Source organism: Neofelis nebulosa, chromosome 8, assembly GCF_028018385.1.
Source record: "Neofelis nebulosa isolate mNeoNeb1 chromosome 8, mNeoNeb1.pri, whole genome shotgun sequence".
NCBI lineage: Eukaryota > Metazoa > Chordata > Mammalia > Carnivora > Felidae > Neofelis > Neofelis nebulosa.
The window spans coordinates 39,713,807-39,735,622 of record NC_080789.1 but is presented as its reverse complement, the minus strand read 5'-3'; the positions used below and the strand labels follow the sequence as shown (position 1 = coordinate 39,735,622).

The following is a 21,816-nucleotide window of genomic DNA, read 5'->3' as shown; positions in this document are numbered from 1 at the left end:
TCAGGAAAAGCTAAACAAAAAACAATAACCTGTAGTTAAGCTTATTTGTATGAGTGCAGCACTAAGTTCAAAACCAGTGGTGTTTAAATCTGAAACAGGTTTTTTTTTTCCTTCAGATGTGAACATTTATCATGAACTAGACATTTTTTTCAGATGCTGGGAAAACAGATTTTCCCACAAAGCTTATTCTAGTGAGGAAAAGAATAAATCCATCTAGATGCAAATATATATAGAAAGTCACGTGGTCATAAATGAGAGAAACTAAAGAAGAGTAGGTGGGATATGGAAGGGCATAGACGGTAAAACATTATTTTTTAGGATGAGCAGGGCTGGTTTCTTTTGCAAGGAACCCTGGAAGAAGTGGCGGGGGGGGGGGGGGGGCGGGGAGTTATAAAATGTAGGAATTCTGGACAAAGGCCCTTAGGCAAAAATCTGCCTGAAACAGCAAGGAGCCCAGTGAGCCTTACGTAGAGTGAATAAGGTGGAGGTGGGCAGAAGGGGAATTCAGATTGTAGCACAGGCCGTATCATGTGAGCCTTGTCGATTATTCTATGTAACTTGGATCTCCTATGAGTGAAACAAAATGCCTCTGGAGGGTTTTGAGTAGAAGTGTCCCAGGATCTGACTCAAGTTTTTTAAAGATCATTCTAGCTACTGTGTTGGAAATGGGCTCTAGAAAGACAAGGACAGAAGATAAACAGGATGTTGCAATAATTCAGGTGAGAGATTTATCAATCCCTAAGAAAATTATTCTATAAGGACAATGAGAAACCAAGTGAAAAAAAAAAAACTACAAGGAATCAACTTCTTATCCATCAGTGACTAATAATTTATTGATCTGTCTACTGTTAACAAATTCAAGTTCATCCGAGAGACGCTCTCGGCATAGTTGCCAGTAATTACCATTCTCAACAGGAAGATCCATAACCTAGTGGAGGTGGAGATGGCCCAATAGATGAAGCCCTAGGATGAGAACCACAAGTTCTCTTTCCTGCTCTGCTACAAAGCTGATGGCTGATCCTGATACAACTTCAAGGTCGTAACTACAAGACACAAACCAAAATGCATGTATCATGGGGGCAAACTCTCACTTGAATATTTTACCAAAATGATTGCTTTAAGAGAGATGAGTTAGCAGAGAAAGAAATGAATAACATCAAATAAAATGCATACTCTGCCCGGTCTTGAACACCACCATCTCCTTCTTCAGAAGAGTAAACAATATGAGTGGTATGGCAATGTTATTAACTATGGGATTGAATATTCCCCATGTAGCCAAAAAACTCATTCTCTCCTCTCCTTTAGGCTTTGCCTAAATGTCATCCTCCTAGTGAAGGACTTTCTCAACCATTCTACTTAAAATGATAACCCATTCATCCCACCTCATCTTTGCCAGCAATTCCTGTCCTCACCCTTGCTTTCTCATCATAGCACAGCTTTGCAGATGGTGCTATTTATTATTTGTTTTTAAATTGCTCTGGCTCCCTCCAAAATAGCATAAGCTCTATGACAGCAAGGAATTGGGTCTGTTCTTTGTGGGGTTCGAGCGCAGGTGGTGCCTGATACACAGGAGGCACTCCGTATCTACTTGTTGAATGAATAAATGAATGAATGTCAGTTTAACTTATGTCCTGAACCACCCTAGTCGACTTTGAGGTCTTAAGATGCTGAAAAATCAAATCATCTTAAATATTTTTAATTTTTAATGCTAGGAATCATTCCAGTGCTTGACTGTGTCATTCACACTGAAAAAAGCAAGTTGTTTTCATCTTTATAGCGACACTTCCATCTTTTAGTCTTTCCTACTTAGAGCCAACCATTCTGTACTTTGTATTTCCCTCCCATTTAGCAATAAGAAAACAGGCAGCTGGAAAAAAGTTATGAAATGCTCCCTTCTTTCCTTTCTTTCCCTTGACTAACCTCATTTCTTCCCGAGCTATTGACCCACTCCCATGTCCCTTTCTTAGACACTGGGCAGGAGACCCAGGTGATCCATTGTTCCTCCATGGAGGTTTACTTTTGATCAGCAATCTAATAGAACTTCAAAGGATCTGGGTAACTCCTATGAAAATATCATGCTGCTAGATCTATACTTGATTTAATAGAAAGGAACAAGTCAACTACCTAAATCTTAAAATATTACGGTAAATTAGAGTTAGAAAAACTTATATAAGTACAGCCATGTAGTTTTATCAAAAATTTATAACTGCATATTTTACACCTTTATTTTAATCTACCACAGTTTTTACTGCCTGTGTAAAAAATTTCTAATGGGATGTATACACAGGGAGCAACACTAAGCAAAAATAAAACATATCCTGAAAATCAAATTCCTTTAGGAGCATATGTTATGTAAAGGTTATCACTTTTGACTTGGCATAATCTAGTGTGACACTAATGACAGGTAACAAATTAGAATATTAATTGATTTCAGTCTCTGAACTAAATCTTGGCTATCTGGCAGATGTGTTTTTTGCAAAATTGATAGCAAACAGCTTTAGTCTGTCACTTGAAATTCCCACTTGTGAGAAGAGAGGTGTCACAATGGCAAGGAGTTTGCATGTCATTAGTTGGGTAATCTGCACAGTCCAGCATGGAACATATTCAAACCAAATTGCCTGATGATATCATCCATAACACCATGGGGCTTAAAATTTAAAAAAAAAAAAAAAAGGAAAAGGAAATGGTACATGCTGAGCATTTTTATCTTTCAATTCATTCTGCACACTGTTATCTAAATGAAGCAGACAAGGTTTTTCAGAATGTTTCTTTATTTTGCAACTTTGATTGTAATATGACTGGGGTCATGGTTGGTTTGTAAAGCATGAACTCTGTGTCATCCAAATAGCTGTGATTAAGGTTTTGATATTCATGAGCTTCTTGAAGTAGAGTGCACCCTTCCTTGAGCACAGCAGAAAACCAAATATCCACAACCTGTCCCTTAGTGCAGAGTAAGAGTGGACGAAGGGTAATTGTGTAATTTATGCAGAAACACTACTGGATAAAACGTTGAATGGAGGGATGGAAAACACAAGCTCTGGACTCAGACTGCATGGGTTCAAATCTAAGCTCCACCACATACGCGTGCTGTGACCTGGAATGTTCATCTTTCTGGGAATCAGTTTCTTCCTGTGTAAAATGGGGATGAAAACACTATCTCCACCACAGGTTTGTTGGGTAAAGGGAGCAATGCATACAGAGCGCTTAGCAGAGTGTGTGGCACGGCGTAAACATTCTGTAAATGTTAGCTAATATTAAACCCAAGCTGTCATTTTAACAAATCTATTTCCATGTTAGAAAAGCCCACAGTTCATGTCAGGTAGAAACCCAAATTATGAAAATTCCAAAAACTTTGCAGCCAAACATGTGCACCTTGCATTCTCTAAACCCACTCCAGCGATGCCTGACCTAGGAAGATGAATTCTCTCATGGTGTTTCCTCTGCCCATTATCACCTCCAACTTTCCCTTTTTCTTTTTTAACCCCTGTAATTTCACTCACTCTTTCATTCCTTTTAGCCTATACATATGCTCAAGGTTCACATATCTGAAAGAGCCTAGCAAAATTTGGCACACAGTAAGTGCTCAAGGAATGTTCATTTTTCTTCTTTCATGCACTAAAATTTTCTTCTCCTTACCTTACCTCTCTGTCAAGTTACCATGCTGTCTTCTTCTTTCGTATCTACACCAAAATTTATTGAAAAGCCTAACCTTGATCCCGACATCTATTTCTTCACATCCCATCAGTGACTCACCTCCTTCCATGCTGATTTCCATCCTGCAAGTGACGTTAAAATTGTTTTCACTTGAGTCACCAGGTACATCTTGATGCACGATTATGAAGGTTATGATCAACCTTCGTTCAGTCAGATATTTTTGTATCACTAGCACTATCAGCCATCATCATCTGTAATTCTTGATTTCCAGGACCCTACCCTCATTTTCACGTCTTCCTTCTCCACCCACCCTTTCCATTCTTTCATTGACTGGTCCTCCTTTTTCATGGTCTTCCCTTCCCTAAAGTGGTACAGGATTGAGGATTACAATGTTAACCCAGTTCTGGGTTTTTTTTGTTTGTTTATTTTGTTTTTTCAACATGCTCTCCCTGGGTGATCTCACTCACCTAGTCTTTCAAATAAGAGATCTCACTATTACCCTTGTCTCCCTTAATCTATTTCAGCTCCAATCCTATACCTGCAATTCATTTAAGTCCTGTTCATGCTGTTCATGAAAAACCTCTCAAAACCTGCCAGCACTCTCATGGTCCAGTGTCTTCTCTCATGTTTTTCTCTCTTCCTGGACTCCCTTTCCCCATTAACACTGACACATTCTTTTATCATCCAAGAACCAGTTCAGATGTTATCACTTGGATGAGAAATTTCCTCATTTCCTAAGGCAGAATTATGTGAGTCTTCCTCCAACCTTCCAAAGCACTTCATGAAAATCTTTATCTTGGTTATTTGGTTTTGTTTGGGGCCTGTCCTTCTCACTGAAATGTAAATTGCTCAGAGATAGGAACCATTTCTCACACAGGTTTGTATTCCCGATACCTTGAAAATATCTGACACCACGCCAAAAATTGTATAGATATTATCATATTACAAATCTTACTATATCAAACATTATGCCCAATGGTCTTTGTGTCATGCTTGGAGAGGCTGATCTAGGAAATAATAGTTTTCGAACCATCTTAAGCAAATGAAATATTATAAAAGCCTATATTTATAACATGAATTAAGCAAATCAAGCTGCTGTGGTGAGTTAAAAGTGTCTTCCTCGCTCACCCTCACATCGGCAGCAACAAAGACACCTAGATGTACGAAACACCTTTGAAAGCAGTGGCCTGGAAAAGGAGCAGGTAAAGCAATGTTATCCCTCATAGCAACAGCCAATGACACCCGACAACCAGTAGTGATGTAGGTGTTTAAGTATGGCACAAACAAATCAGCGATGAAAAATGTAGTCCAGTAACTTTGTTTTCCCTCAAGCGACTGCAGGATGAACATAATATCATTGTCGTAGATCACGTAACTGCTTTATGTTAATGTCGTGAACGTAATGCTGATGCAAGAAGAATTTCAAGACTAAATGAAGAGAAAACCCTTAGGAACATACAGGAATCCATGGCATGTGAATAACACAATTACTGTAATGATTGTCAGTCTTTAGTGAGGACTTAATGTGGAAATATGTGCTGTGCATTCTGTAAAATCAACCTGCATTCTGCCTTGTGAAAACTCTACTAGGTGAGAAAAACTATCCTCATTTTACACATGAGAAAGCTCAGGCTTAGTAAGGTAAGTGGTTTGTCTAAGGAAGTTACACATGGTACAGATGGTCGGTACAGAACTATGTCAGGAAAAATCTTGCAATTTATGACTATGCCCTAACAGAACATCACCGACTGCAAACCATCCCCATCATTCCTCATCACAACTAAGACGTGAAACTATTAGGGTCTTTTGTGTCTGTGCAGATATATTGCTTGATATTTGTCTTTTGATAGGTTTTAATGTTTTGCTAGGTTTCAAAAGACTGAATACTTGGAACACAAATTTAATACTAATTAAGAGTTTCTCATTACATTATCTGGATTTGAAGCAGGTACTCATTCACCTTATGCTTCTGCAATTCTTTTACTGGCCCCACTTACTCAGACTGTCATGTTGATAACTCATGACTACCCAAGTACTAATCATTAGATTTTGTTTCGTTGTACCGATGAACTCTGTAGATGACTCAGCTTCAGTTCTCATCTGTTGACTCAATTCTTCCTCACACTTCAGAAAAGCACTAGCTAAAAGGTTAAATGTTATTATTCATTGTTAACTTCTAGTAAATTGAAATATCTCTAAGTAAAAAACCTTACAATAACGATGAGTGTTATTTGCAGGGCAAAGCAAGTCCTTCGTTAATACTGAGGGGCTTCAACAATGCAATGGCTGAAGGAATCAATTGGGGCAAGAACACTGAGGTATAAGGGTTACAATTCATCACAGCACGATGTAGTAATCTGTGCTTATATTCAAAGGTTTTTCATTAAATTTTAGTTTATTTCATCATCTTTTTAAGTTTAATTCTGGTTCAAAATGTAGGAAATATCTGTGTGTGTGAATACAGACAGAGAGAGAAAAATATTTAAAAGCTCCCATTGCTAAAAACTTAATCCGATAGCACTGAGTCAGTTTGGTTCTCAGTAGAGTTGGCATGGCCTCCTGCAGAATATTCTGAATATTCATCGGGCCACATTTAGAGTGCTAAAAAATGGGCATACAGGAAAGCAACTGGCATTTAAAGGCCATGGGCCTACGAGCGTACAAATCTTGCAATGTGAGACAGTTTCACACAATGAAAACTATTCCCACATTCTGCACAATTTTCAAAATCTCCATAGGACACACGTATAGAAGGAAACCCTGTTTATAATTATCTAAGCCGAGAACAACTTGACATATAAACATAGCACAATGTGGTTTTGCAGGATTTTAATATAAACAGAATATTCTAGCTTTTAGTGTAACATTCACCCAGCTTCTGATCTTTTATTTTCTCCCGATTTTTCAAAATCTCCTCTCTTACTTCTCTAAATCCAAAATCCCTTTTAGCAGCTGCAAGCATGTGATTATTTCATTGCATCTTCCAGTATAGTTATACCTGAAGATCTTCATAGTGAAATAAATTCCATTATAAACTTTCATTTTTTCGTTTTTACTTTCCTTATTTTCTTGATTTGTAAAAATTATATATGTAAACAATTTGTATTATTATTTATTCTTGGTGAGTAAAGGAACATTAGAAAATATTTGTTATAAACTGGGACATTGTGTATAATACTGACTTTAAAGTCTGCAGTAGGATTCCTTCAACAGCCTGTGTTCAATGTGGAAACATAACAAAGCATATGCTACTGATATTTCAGGAAAGTTGTTTAAATGTGTCCTTGAATTTCGTTTCCCTCTCGGGTGCCGATTATGCAGAAAATTCCCCCAAGAAATTCATGCCTTTCAAATGAACTAGTGTTGAGGGATTTTACAAACTTCCAAAGCATAGGTAATACAAAGCGACAGTGAACACATAAAGCCACCAGGCGTATTAAGATCTCAGCTAAGTTTCTAAACCTTATTTAGCTATATTCTATTAGCATTTCAAAGACATTAAGTACATACACCTGAGGACAAGGGGAGTGGATATTTTGGACATACAATAAAAGTAACTCAGAAACTGCCTTGCTGAAATACTTTACAAATATACAAATATATTTTTAAATAGCTTTAAACGTCCACTCCTCAACTTATACCAGGTGCGTGTCAAAACAGAGGAACACTTTCACAAGAGGAAGCCTGAATCCAAATGGAAATGTATAAAGAAAGCAACAGAAAGAGAGAATCTGAGAGACCCTGGCTTTCTCCTCACTCTTAACGATGATGTAGATCTTTTGTTGTGGGGCTGACAGATTTGTGCCAGTTTCTATTCAATCGGACAAAGAATTTAAAAGCAGAAACCAGAGGGGAGAACTATGATGTACTATTACGTATAGATCTTTAGCACTTGACTTTATTTTTTTGTTCTGATTCTCATGTATGAAAATACTATACTGAATGATTTAAATGTGGTATCTTCTGATCTCACATGCAGCCCCAGTCTGCCTTTTAGGTGAACTTAGAGAAGTATAAACAATTTAAAAGACAGTGGCCCATTTACAGGTTTCCTCACCAAACACTTTGAATGAAACTGCTGTCCTGGTAGAATTTCAATCCATTTAAACTCTCTCCCTTTTTCTTTTCTCTTTCTAGCTGTTTGCACACATATGAGTTAAAAACAAAAGAAGGGGGGCAATGGTAAACTACAAATAACAGAAACATATTTGCCTTGGTAAATATGCCGTTTACCCAAAGTAGCGTGTGCCTGTCCATGGAAACTTAGAAAAGATCCAGGATCTCAGTGTAGTGAACCTCAACTGACTGACTTGTATTGCTCAATGCCCTGAAAGTAAATTTTATGGTAATAATTTCCTTTTCATAAGGATAAGATCGAGTTCTATAAAAATCAGGAAACCATTACAGTGAATTAGAAACATTATTGTTATAATCATGTAAATATTACTCCCTAAATTCTTCAGTACAACTTAGCAGCCCTGAATGTTAACACTTTGTCCAGAATGCTATATAAATCACTCAGATTCTGGCCCAGTATTAGTTACTAACCCGAGTAGGGACAGCATTGTTTGCTATGACTAAAGGCCAAGGTGTGAGTTCTAGAGTTGGTCTGTCTGGGTATGAAATCATGGTCCTGTCATTACTAGTGTCTGACCTTGGGCACATCATTTAATCTCTTTGTAAAATAAGAATAATAATAATAACCTCTGGGAAGGTACGAGCATAGTGGTATTAATATATAAAGTATTACATATATAAATAATATTCAAAATTCAAACTTCCAATATATATTTATATAGCACCTACTATGTATGAGGCTGTATATGACAGGCTAAGGATCTCAATCAAAGCACATAATTTCAAGGCCTTGTTTCTAGGCCTTGGTGGCATTATGGATTCCTAATTCTGCCAGAGGACCTCTAAATTAAAATACTTTAGCAAGACATCCATGACTTTTTATGAGACGATCTGATATGGCTTGTACACACATTCCCAGTTCACGGCCCACCCTTCACCCACACACATTTTCCTTCAGCTGCACAGAAATCCTTAGAGTTACTGAATTTATTATCCAGAGTGTTCCAAGCTTCCAGGTCTTGGTACAAATTCTCTCCTAAAATGTCTTGCTTATCTGCCTGGACTGCTTCCAGTTATCCTTCAGAACTCCACTCCATTTTAAAGGTCTTCCTGTCGCCTCCTAATCTATGAGTGAGCAATTCGCCTTTTGTAATAAGTCTTCATTTTATACGCGTTTAGAATTCTCACTTTGTATTTTACTTATCTGTGTTTTCTCTCTTAACACCAACCAGTCTACCTGAGACCAGAACACTGTCCTTTCATCTTTCTGTCTCCAACCTCAGCACGAAACTTGGTTCACAGTAGGTAGGATTATTCTCCTCTAGCTCAAAAGATCCTAGATAATCATACTATCAAGAAACAGGCTTCCACTCATAGATCCAGAAAGCAGATTGGTGGCTGCCAGTGGCAAGGAGTTGGTGGGGATGGGTAAATTGGAGGAAGCGGGCCAAAAAGTACCAACTTGCAGTTACAGGATAAGTCAGTCTCAGGGATGTGACATTCAGCACAGTGACTCCAGTCAATACCGTGTTGTATATTTGAAAGTTGCTAAGAAAGTAGATCTTAAAAGTTTTCATCACAAGGAAAAAATGTGTAACATGTGTGGGGATGGATGTTAACCAGATTGCACTGTAGTCATCATTTTCCAATACAAATACCAAGTCATTATTTTGTACACCTGCAACTAATGTTATATGTCAATTATACCTCCATGAAGGGAGGGAGGAACGATGGGAGGGAGGGAGGAAGGGAGGGAGGGAGGAACAGAGGGAGGGAGGGAGGGAGAGAAACAGAGAAAGGAAGAGGAGAAGGAAGGAAGGAAGGAAGGAAGGAAGGAAGGAAGGAAGGAAGGAAGGAAGGAAGGAAGGAAGGAAGGAAAGAAGGGAGGGAGGGAGGGAGGGAGGGAGGTGTCCTACTGGAAAGGAGTAATAGTAATACTCAGAGGTGAAATTTAACATTACCCAGGACTAAAGACGGGCTTACCTACAGAGCCATTTTGCTTTGCCTTCAACCACACAGCATCATACAACCATCTTTTCTCCTTCATCGTCTCCTTATTTTTCTCTTTCCTGAAACTTTCTGTAACTTTGTCATTTCCTGTTCTGTTTTCTATCTCTTTGGCCTGTGCTGAGTAAAACCATTCCCTGTTTTATTCTTTGGCCTGGTGGCAGCCCAGGCTCATTCACCACTAAGATAGAAGCAGCCACCAAACCAGTCCACAGGGTAAATGGTTCTCCCCATAGGCATTTTCATTCCAGTGGAGATCTGGGACTTACTTTCATCGTTTAGTTTTAAAAAGTAATATGCTGTATTGGAATGCCTAAGAAACAAGATGAACTCATTTCTTCTGACCATTGTTATACAACACAGCCCAGTTTCTTGTGCTTTCATTGAGAGTTCAAAGACAACTGAGCGTGTTGTGTTAACCGCAGCGTTCCCAGTAATGGTTACTTCTGTAAGGCTTTTTTGGGTGAGTGTCTCTGTTTCACCCGATCAGCTACACAAAACATTGCAGTTTAGTTTTTCAGCTACTCTTGGTACCAGTAATGCCACAACTGTAGATATCATTTGAAGTGGTGCTTTACAAAGGCCTCCCAGCCATTTTCTGTCCACACCAACTGGCACTGTTCCATGTCACCTCACCTTTTTACAGCTGCTGGCAAACACCTACCTTTCTTCTCCATATTTGCTACTATGGCTCTAATGCAGTTTACCCGGCTGCCTTCCAGCAGAGATCTGGTTTTGCTATTTTGCACTAACTAGTCTTCAGCTCTAACACCAATGCCACTGATGTGAAAACCCAGGCACTTCCACAGAGTTTAAGCTTAATAATGTTTCTAAAAGTTGAACATGATTTTTCCCAGTGCTTCCATTGCAAGCAAACATGTAGACCATTCTCCAAAGTCAGTTCTTCTGCTTTTATCTTCCACTGAGGTTTGATGCAGCTTTTGCTCCTAGCTGGATTACATGGTTTGGCCTTTCACCCAGCAAGAGACAGTTGGACCTATACATAAAAGGCACCCAATACCCTTACTGATACTCTCTTCTCCCTTCGTTTCTGATACTTCACATTCTAATTATCTTCCTTTCTTTCTGAGTGTTCTCTTTCTCTTTGCCTCCTCCAAGCACTTACAAGTATGTACTTCCCAAGGATCTGCCTCTGGCATTCTTCTACCACTATGATTTCTTCATAATTTCAGAACTTCCAATCCTGTCTTTATGTAACTCATACTCAGAACTCAACCTCTACCTTTGATGCTTCTACTAATCTCCCCCTCTAATAACTTTAAGGAATTTAATTAATTTTATTAAGGAATGGTTTACACACAATAAGATGAACCCATCGTAGATGTACGGTTCTGCACACTTTGACAATATATGCAATGTAATCCTCACTCAAAAAAATTTCTCTACTCCCTTTCCAGCAATTTCTGCCCTGGTTCTAAATAGTGACTGATCTCCTACCACTATAAATTAGTTTTGACCATTCTAGCATTTCCTAAAAACAGAACCATATACTGCATAGTCCTTTGTGTCTGGTTCTGGTTTCTTTCACTGAGCATAATATTTTTGAGATTCATCAACATTCTTGTATATATCAGCCATTCTTTTCCATTGTTCCAGTAGGATTCCATTGTAAGGATACCCACAATTTATTTACATGCTAATGGACATTTAGGCCATTTCCAGTGTGGGGCTCTTAAGAATAAATCTGCTATGAATACTCTCATGCAAGTCCTATAAGCAGGGATATCTGTTTATGTTTCCTTTTCTCTTGGGGAGTACCTAAGTGTGGAATTACTGAGTAGTATAGTATTTACATTAGATTCTAAAAATTGTCAAACTTTTTCTAAAGTGGTTGTATTATTTACATCTCACCAGTGATGTATGAGAGCTCCAATTGTTCCACATCCTGGAAGTTTGTACTGTTTGGCCAATTATTGCCCCACTTGCACTACCTGGGCAAAGTTTTCTTAAAAGGACACCACAAGCATTAACTATAAAAGAAAAAGTTGATAAACCCAATTTCTTCAAGAATAAAGACTTCTGCTTTTTGAAAGTCACCATTAGTAAAAAGGCAAGTCACAAACTGGGAGAGAATATCCACAATACAGTAATAATACAATATTAAATAAAATATATTTAATGAATAAGGAGCTTCCAAAATATATTTGGAAAAAAAAAAACTCTTACAAACCAATACAAAAATGAGCAAAAACTCTTAACACGCAATGTAAGAAGATACACCTGACCGATAAATTCATATAAAGATGTTCAACATTTTTAGACATTAGGGAAATGCTAATTAAAGCAACAATGAATTCCATTTTTGAAGGCTCTTTAAAAACCATACATCTATATATGGCATTTGCAATTGAAGTTAAGTATATCCAAAACTAAACTCATCTTTTCCCTCAGCAAAACATTTACATACACATATATATTCCTCTAATCTGAAACTTAAACCCCTAGCATCACCTTTAACCCTCGCCACTTTTCCCCCCATTGTCCAACTTGTTAACAAGTCCTACTACCTCATTCTCAGTCTCCTCTCTCCTTTACATTCCCACTGCTACTGCTGTATTTGGGTCCTCATCCATATTACAGTCATTAGAGCCTCCTAAGAGGTCTTCCCACAACAATTTTCCACTGTTAGCCAAACCACTGTACATACATTTTCCAGATGATTCTTCCTGAAGCCCTACTCTGAACACACAAGTCTCTTGCTCAGATACCTTTAGTAATTCTCCCTTAGCCAACTTTTGAATTCCCTCATTTGTTATCCAAGACCCTCTGTAGAATAGCCCCAACTACCTTTCCAAACTTATTTCGACTTCTCTCAACTGAACTATTCACTGTTCAACGGATAAATGCCTACATTTCCTGCCTTTATACCTTAGTCTATGGCATTCCTACATTTGAAATACCACTACTCCCATCTCTGCATATCCAAGCCTCCGTATCCTATAGGATTAAGGCTCAATTAACATGTTAGCTTTTCTATAATGCTCTTACTAAATACCCATATTATTCCTTTAATATGCTTATCTTCCACCATGTAGTAGTATTATGTTCATATCTTTTCTTCCTTGCTGGACTTTAAGTTCTTAAAAGATAGCCTCATTTCTTTCCTTCTCTAGACCACACGCTACATGCCCTACAGAGAGTAGGCGTCGATAAATGTGTACAGCATGGATGAACGGCTGGTAGAGGAGTACCAAGTAGAGTAAGTTTTCATTTTCATAATCTAAGAGGAGAGATAAGATGTGCCTAGAAACAGTAACAATAAAAGACGTAAGCATGCTGAAACCTCAGAGATGTGTAGGGGAGTCATCAAAAAGACTGCAAAAGTAATTAGGAATTCATTTGGAGAGGGCCATCAATATCAAATTAAGGAGCTTAGACTTTATTTAATAGTTAAAGAGGAGCCAGGAACCATTCAAGATATTTAAACATGGAAGTAACACAATTACAGTTTTGTTTCAGAAACATCAATCTGGCGGCAGTGTGTGGGTAGGACAGATTGCAAGGGGAGGGCCTGGAAAGAGGCACAGGCAGAAAAGAGGTAATTGAAGGAGCACTGCAGTTAATGAAAGCCTCATCTGCTGTGGAAGGAAAGGCACGGATGTGACAGACTCTGCGAACATGCAGTTGCCAGGCACTGCAAGCGGATGTGAGGGTGTCAAGGCAAAAGAAAATAAGGACTAATTCTAGCGAAGCTGGGTACTGTGGCAGGGTCGTGCCCTGTAGGGAATAAAAATGCCAAAGTGGGATCAGCATTGGAAATTGAGGTCTGCGAGTTGAGCACATGTAAATTTAGGTTGTGAAAGTGGGTAACTGTAATTATTAAGAAGGTATAATAGGAGGAAAAAGAGAAAGTGAATGACAAATTCTTAACATATAAAACTCATGGATGAATGAAGACACTGATGAACAAACAGATGAGCCCATAGAGTAGTGGGTCAAATGGAAGTGCAGAGTGTCATAAAAGGGAAGTAAGAAGAATTTCTGAGAAACGGTAGCCAATCTGATCCGAAAGAAACTTATTAAACATACTCCTGTGAAGTCTGGGAGAAAAATGCCTCAGGCATTTAATCTGCCCTGATGATATTTTCAGTCCAGTGGAGGACAAGGAGCAGATCTCATCATCACCATCACTGCCAATAATTTGAGTAATGAGAACAGGCCCTCATCAATATATAATGGTTTGACCAATTGTTACTCATAACCCTGTTGTTTTTTTATGAGAGTGTAAAGAATCCTTTACTAGGGCATAGTGAAGCATGTACATGTAAGCAAGGCACGAAGGAGGGAGAAATGGTATGGGAATAACAGAGAAGGAGTTAAAAGAAAGAGGTGGCCCTTCCACTAGGCCTTGAACCAGACGAGGATTTTCATAACCAAGAAAGTGACAGAAGGCCAATCCATAATGAGAGGAGTTGTTCAATATGAGTTGTGAGTACCATCACAGAGTTTTATGGTTGACAGTTTGGTTGGTGTAATTGGATTCTTAGATACAATGAATGAGGTGATTGGAAGAAAAAGCACGTGACCTCATTTTTGAGGACACCTCATGCTTTGCTAAACTGGTCCTACCTTACTTACTCTATAAAACCTAAGGCTTTATGAAATTTAAGGAATAGGGTATGATCTGACTTTTTTTCCTTTTTTGACCATGAGAAAGAGTAATTAGAGCTATAAGCATCCAGGTATGGCAAATGCTATAGACAGATCACAGAAGATTATGCCTGAGAAAAGGCCAGCACATTTAGATCTCTTTGCTGACCTTGGAAAATCTCATTTCATTAGAGAGCTAGAATCCAAAATCAGCTTGCTGGGTGTGAGGTGACAAGCTAGGAAGTGAGAAAGCAAAGTGAGAAAGTGAAAGCAGTGCATGTGATCGGTTCACTCCCGAGAGAACAAACAGAATTCTAGCCCATGCACTTATCAGGATGATGAGAAATTGGATAAGTGTTGAGGCAGCGAATAGAATGAGAGAGAAGGAAACAGACTGTCTGTCGTTATCATAGGCAGAGCTAACTCTTTCCTGGCTGCTTCTTAACACCGCCACATGTCTACACCACTAGGCCTATCACTCACTAGTCCCTCACGTGTTTTGCAACAGAAGTTACTTGGGAGCCTGGAGTTGGTGATAGTCTACTAACAGCTAGAATGTTAGAAACTATAATCCACTCAAATGACTAATGCGCTTTGACTGTAAAGTACTGCTGAGGCCATACGCCAATATATTTGGATGATTTTTTCCTGCTTCCTTGATCAGAGTCTCCCTTGGACTTTCTACAGGTCTCATGCCTACGGCACTTGCCAGTTTTATTATTTTGTTCGAGCAATTTGCCTTATTCTTCCAGATTAGTCTAAATTCTTCAGGGGCAGAGATGGACATTGTCATATATATTGTTCCTAGAAAGTAGAGAGTAAATAATTACTTATTGAATTAATTTGAGACAATGTTTTACTATTATAAATACATACAAAAATGGCTTGTGGAGAGATATGTTAGTTTTCTAGTGCTGCATAAAAGGTTACAACAACACAGTACAACATAATAATGTCGACCAATACACAATAATCTCACAATTTACACGGATCAGGAATCTGGCATAGTTTAGCTGGCTCGGGGTCTCATAAGACTGTAGTCAACATGTCAATTGGAATGTAGAAGGAGGACTCAGAACCGTCTTCCAAAGTCCTTCAGATTTGGGGGAGAAAGTCAGTTTCTTGTTGTAGGATTGAGACTTTCACTTCCTGGAGGTGACCTTTTCAAAGGCAATTTACAACACGGCTGTTTGTTTCATCAAAGAACATCTCTCTCCCAACTAAGGAAGGACTCATGTCCCTTCTGAAGGGCTTTCACCTGATCAAGTCAGACCCACCCAGAATTATCTCCCTTTTGATTCAAAATTAACTGATTTGGAACCTTAAATATATCCCTACACTCTTGCCATATGAAGTAACCTACCCACACTCAAGGAAAGAAGATTATAAAGGGGAGTGTATACCAGCAGTGGTGAGGGGAAGGGAGGGAGAAATCTTGGGAACCATCTTAGTGTTCTACTTACCACAGATTTGGAAAGGCAAAGAGCACAAGAATTTTTACTTAATGACAAGCAATAGAGATTTTCTTTTCCCTAATGGCAATCTGGACTATGTACATTTATTTTTTTTAATAAAACTAAGTGGATTTGACCTGGAAACCATCACTCTTACTGTCATTTTGTTCTTCATTTTGGTGGTATTTCATTATAACCACTAATATAGTATATTTTTGCAGCATTCACAGCAGCCAGTTATAGTGGTGAGATATTACAGCGCAGATTCTTTGGGATCTGAGCAATGTGAAAGAGTGTGAAAGCTAAAGCAGTTTGCTATTCATACCTCTCAGTCTAGCAAATCCTTCAAAGGTTCTGTTTTGGTAATGGCAATTAGTTCATTTCAACAGGTTTCAGAGTATCTATAAAAACACCATTGGATCCTGAGTTGGAGATGCTGTTCCAATTCTAAACTTCTGCTTTAAGAAATTGACTAAGAGGTAGAGTTTCTGTTTTTAGTATGAGCCCACATGTAGGAGTTAGAAGTCTATGAGCTACTGTGAGCTACTATGAGCTATACTCGATATGATTATTAGAAATTCTAAGTTTGAGGGGCGCCTGGGTGGCGCAGTCGGTTAAGCGTCCGACTTCAGCCAGGTCACGATCTTGCGGTCTGTGAGTTCGAGCCCCGCATCGGGCTCTGGGCTGATGGCTCGGAGCCTGGAGCCTGTTTCCGATTCTGTGTCTCCCTCTCTCTCTGCCCCTCCCCCGCTCATGCTCTGTCTCTCTCTGTCCCAAAAATAAATAATAAACGTTGAAAAAAAAAAAATTAAAAAAAAAAAGAAAAGAAATTCTAAGTTTGACATATTCTTGTTTTAAAATAATTATGTGTTACATATTTAACACTCTCCTTTATAAGAAATATGCATATGAACAAAAATGTGAAGGAGATTACTTTATTCTTTAAAAAAAGGTGGGGAACAGGGGGTGGGTGGGAATTGTCCTGTATCAGTAAAGCCTTCCAAAAGACTTAAGGTTTAGATTCTTAACATACCTTACATTCCAAAAACTGTTTCAAACACACAGGAGGGGAGCCTCTTAGCCTTTCTGAAAGGGACATCTTTCTGGGGAAAAAGGAGTTTTCAAAAATATTCAGAATCTTATTATAAAAATAGAAGTTATTTTTAAAATCCTAGTAATGAAAATTTTATTTTAGCCATGAACTGCTAAGAGTGGAAACTCATTGTTTACTGGTTTTGAAACCAGTTTAATCCTAAACCATGTCAGCCAAATAATGAAGGTTTACACAGCCATCTCTATTACATGCATCACATTTCTACAAGGAGTTTGGTTTCTTCCTAGCACTGATTGTGAAAGAATGCTAAGAAAATCCTACGAGGAAAGACTGTAGAAAAAAATTATTTGTTGAATGAGGAATTTTTCACACTGGCAACTTTTGAGTATGTTTTTCAAAACAAGAATTGTGTTTTTAAAAACCAGGGAAAAATAACTACATAGAAAATAAGTGGTGTTGGTAGAAAGAAAAAATAACGTATTCACATTAAGAAATTAGAAATATATTTTAAGATGTAGAAGTACATAGTAGGTGTTATGGGTTGAACTACTGAAAAAGATATGTTCAAAATCCTAATTCCAGGTACCCAGGAATGTGACTTTATTTGGAAATAAGATCTTTACAGATCTAATTAAGTTAAGATGATTTAAAGGAGTAGGGTAGCTCTCAACATATATGACTTATGGCCTTAAGAGACACTGAGACAGACACATAGGGAGAAAGCTACATGGCAAAGAAAGCAGAGATTGGAATGATGTATCTACAAGGCAAGAAACAACAAAGACGACCCTGAACACTAGAAGCTAAAAGACAGACACAGAACAGATTCTTTCCCATAGCCTTTAGGGAGAACATGGCCCTGCCTACACCTTGATTTTGGGACTTCTAGGGAGAAAAGAATAAATGTTGTTTTAAGCCAACCAGTCTATGGTAATTTGTTTCAGCAGCCCTAGGAAGTTAATACAGTGGCCAAGTTGTATGAGAATCATCTGGGTTTTTGTGAATGAATGATAGACCACTTCCCATCTCTGTCCAAGTTCATTCCCAATCACCTCTCTTCCAGGAGAGAGTGTCACTTGACAAGAAGAAAGGTGCTAAGGGGTGAAGGAAGCCAGAGACTTCATCTACTTCATCCTCCCTCAGGCTATTTAAGTGTACTTTCAATCATGTGAGGAAGTAAGGTGTTGGCCAGATGCACTTTTGCCCAGAGGGACTCCCCCATGTGCTGAGCTTATTGGAAGCACTTTACGCACTGTAGTTTAATTGTCTTAACAGATACCACTTGCTGAATACGTTCCCAGGAATCTACAGGCACGGTGCATGATCTGACTTATTCCTTCCAACAACTCTATGAAGTAGATGCTAATACTACTCCCAGTTTACAGATGAGGAATTGACAGTTAGGGAGATTTAGTTACCAAGGCCAATCAACTATTAAGTAGCAGCAGAGGATTCAGATGGAAGCCTGGACGTCACAAATCCATCCAGACTCTAAATTCCCGCAAGATGCTTTCTCCTCCCAAAACATCCATAGTAAGACTGGGTGTTGTATTTAATTTTTAACTTGTATATGAGGGTGCTATAGACTGAATGTTAGTGTTCCCTCACAAGTCATATGCTAAAACCTAATCCCAATGAGATGGGATTTGGAGGTGGGACCTTTGGGAGGTGATTAGGTCATGAGGGTAGAGCCCTCATGAATGAGATAGTGTCCTTATAGAAGAGAATACTTGTTAGATGCTTCTGGTGTCTTTACTAAAAATATTTCAAAACAAAATCAGTGCAGCAAGAATGAATTTGAGAACCTTACTGAGGACCAAGGATGCTAAGGTTGGGAGATGCACTGCAGAAAATCTCATCTCTTTTCCCAGTTTCCAAACTCAAGGATCATAAAGCCTTAATACTGGCAAGCAGGAGGTCTCAAGCTAATGGTACCAGAGTAGCATAAGTTGTTACTTAAAAGCAACATGATTGACCTTATTATTATTTTTTTGAGAGAGAGAGAGAGAGAAAGAGAGAGAGAGAGAGAGAGAGAGAGAGAGAGAGAGAGCACATAGTCAAGTGAGTGGGGGAGGAGTAGGCAGAGAGGGAGAGAGAGAATCCCAAGCACTGGCTGAGGGGATCAAATCTCACAACCTTGAGATCATGACCTGAGCCAAAGTCAAGTCAGAGGCTTACCTGGCTGAGCCACCCAGGTGCCCCTGCTTTTAATGAGTGACTTTAAATGAAATGTTAATTCTCAAAAGTTTACTCTCTGTGTTAAGTATCCTTATCTCAGAAATGGAAAGCAAAGTCAACAGAGCCATCAAGAGGATAGGGGAATGCCAACATTACAAATTGAGTTAGCACGGAAAAGGAAGAAGAAAGGGGAGGTGAAAAAAATGGGGGCAGGGGAGCAGTAAAATTACACTAAATAAAGCTTAAAAACCTAATATGTTTTATTACATAAAAGCATAATGCTATATACTCTAACATAAAGTAAAATAATTAGTCATCCATTTAACCCGGTTTCAAAACAGACTCATGCTACATTTTGAAATGTGTTGGAACAATTGATCACTTCATTTAAATTACTGTCAGGGCACTTTCAAGTACTGTAGTGAAGGATTTCCTACCAATCACTATCTCTGATCTCTGCTCTGCTTTCCAGGCCTAAAATTAACATGTCTTTGTGAATACTTTCATCACTACCACTGGCTCTGCCCAGGCTGCACCTTCATAATCTTCACAGTTTACTAAAGTGGTTTTTTCTGTTGCTCCTCCAGAGCCTTCCACATCATTTCCTTCAGGGCTTTGCATATATATTGTTTTCTCTCTCTTCATAGAGACTTTCTTTTTCTATGCACTTCTGCAGGAAACATCAATATTTGGTCATAAAACTAAAGAGATCTCTACTATATTAACCTATCATTGACCTCCCCCCCACCAAGTTTTAACACATTTCAGTTTAGTACTTGTTGAGCTAGTAAAACTGGGCACCTAATTCTACTTTTGAACAGCGTTTTTTCTGAACCTTGATCTCCCTCTTTAGTTTCTTATGTGGTAAAAATGGCAAGAGCATTTTAAAAGTTGCTCCCAAACCTAATCTGATGAAGTAGGCACCAGTCTTAGCAAGTAAATGCAACTCCTGGAAATTGTCTCCGTGGAGTGGCAGCTATTATGGCTGCAAAATGCAGTATGAGCAATGAGTTTTTTCACCAAGGACTCTCAAGTTGCTATGTCTTTGTATAGAGGCCATGCTTAAAAAATATTACCTTGCTCTTTGCTTGAAAACTCAAATATAAATAAAAAACTTTTAACCTTGCTTTGACTTTTTAAGCAGAACATTTTTGTGCAGAATTTCACAAGAGGTGACGTTTATGGGAAGAAAAATATAACTGCAAAGAATTGTGGTAAAAAGAAGGGAAAAAATGGAAAATAATCTTTCGAAATCATTGTTAATTCTTACCATTATTAGGACAAGCTTTTGTGAGGAACAACTCAGCAGAAAACCTCAAACTAGTATCCAACTGCACCAAAAATGACGTTTTATATAAATTATGTAGAAGACTTCATAGAGAATAGATTCTAGAGATTGGGGGGACATATTAGAGGTCAATTTCCAAAAGATGAAGGTCCTTTTGAGGGTACTGGGTACAGTAGATATTTTAGGACATGGTAATTGTTTTGAGCATGAAAATGAGTGGTGAAATGAATGTGAAAAAATGATTAACACTCTAAATCTAGGGAAAGCTGAGAGAATGGGGAAGCAATGATAACTACTAAGTTCAGAGTATGTATTTCATAGAGAGAAATGGAGATAAACTGTACCAGTGAGTAGAAACCAATTATCAATGGCCTTGCACGCCAGGCCTCACAGGGGACCTCTGAAGTATTTTGAGCAGGGAAATAACCTGAGCAAAACTTAAGACAATTCCTCTGGGCATGTACTTCAGAATGCATTGGGAAAGAGACAGGCTAGAAGAAGGGAATCACTTAGGAAGTGATCCAAATAATCTAGGCAAGAGGCATTAAGAGCCTAACTTGAGTAGGGGAAATAGGTATTCAAAGATGGAAACCTAAGTATAAGACATCATTCCCTTTTCCAACCTGGTACTTATTTTTGCCTCCATTCTTTTGTTCACATTGTCTGTCGTTCCCCCATCAGCTCTACATGTGTGGATTCTGTACGTCCTTCATGAGGCCATTCCAATTCTTCTATTCTTTCTCTGAGTTTCTACATTTTTTTCTACCTTTGCCTCAGAGCCAATTATCATTAATTCTACCTTGTATCATAATTATCTTTGTTCACCTCTTATTTCGGCTACTATTAGTTCCTAGGAGACTGAGATCACCTTCAAACAGCCTCCTGGCTAGAACAAGATTTCAGTATAAAGGTGACAGAGTGTTTGCTCATGTATAAAGTGATAGAACTCGCAGTGTATACTTGGTGGGTAGTCAAAGAATAAAAAGCAAGAGTTTCAAAGGTGGAGGGATATTTTTTTAACGTAAAATCTGAAATCTGATTCCACGTCTCTAAGAGGTAAGGGAAAGTGAAAATAATTGAATTTAGTGATTATTTTATCACATGTGACCTTCCAATGGACAGTTTTATAGAGAAGACATTATGACATCAGAGAGGGTGCTCCAGTGTCAAGGGCTATCAGGTATGTTTGTGTAGCTACATACCAAATGCATTCTCATTTCTTCCATTTACCAGCATATTTGGTTCACTGCTATTGAAAAGATATCTGAAGTTGCACACCAGCAACTCACGAGGTACAATTTATGAGGTAGGAATGATTTTCACATAGACTTTACAATATCGTTTTTAAACATTTTTGCACTGAACTAACATAATACTGCTGGGGTATATCAGGTATAATGCAAAGTAGCACAAACAAAATCAGTGATTCACAGCACTTTGCTGTGAGGGAAACAATTTATGAGGCACTATTAAAGACAGTAAGGTTATTAATA

The 21,816-nt window shown here is 38.4% G+C and overlaps 1 protein-coding gene across 5 annotated transcripts in view; it reads left to right on the top strand.

Annotated features, from left to right (window-relative positions):
• The window catches only part of SYT1 (synaptotagmin 1), a 558,476-nt gene that overhangs the window by 345,796 nt on the left and 190,864 nt on the right, over positions 1-21,816 (top strand). The gene's annotated exons all lie outside the window — the stretch shown is intronic.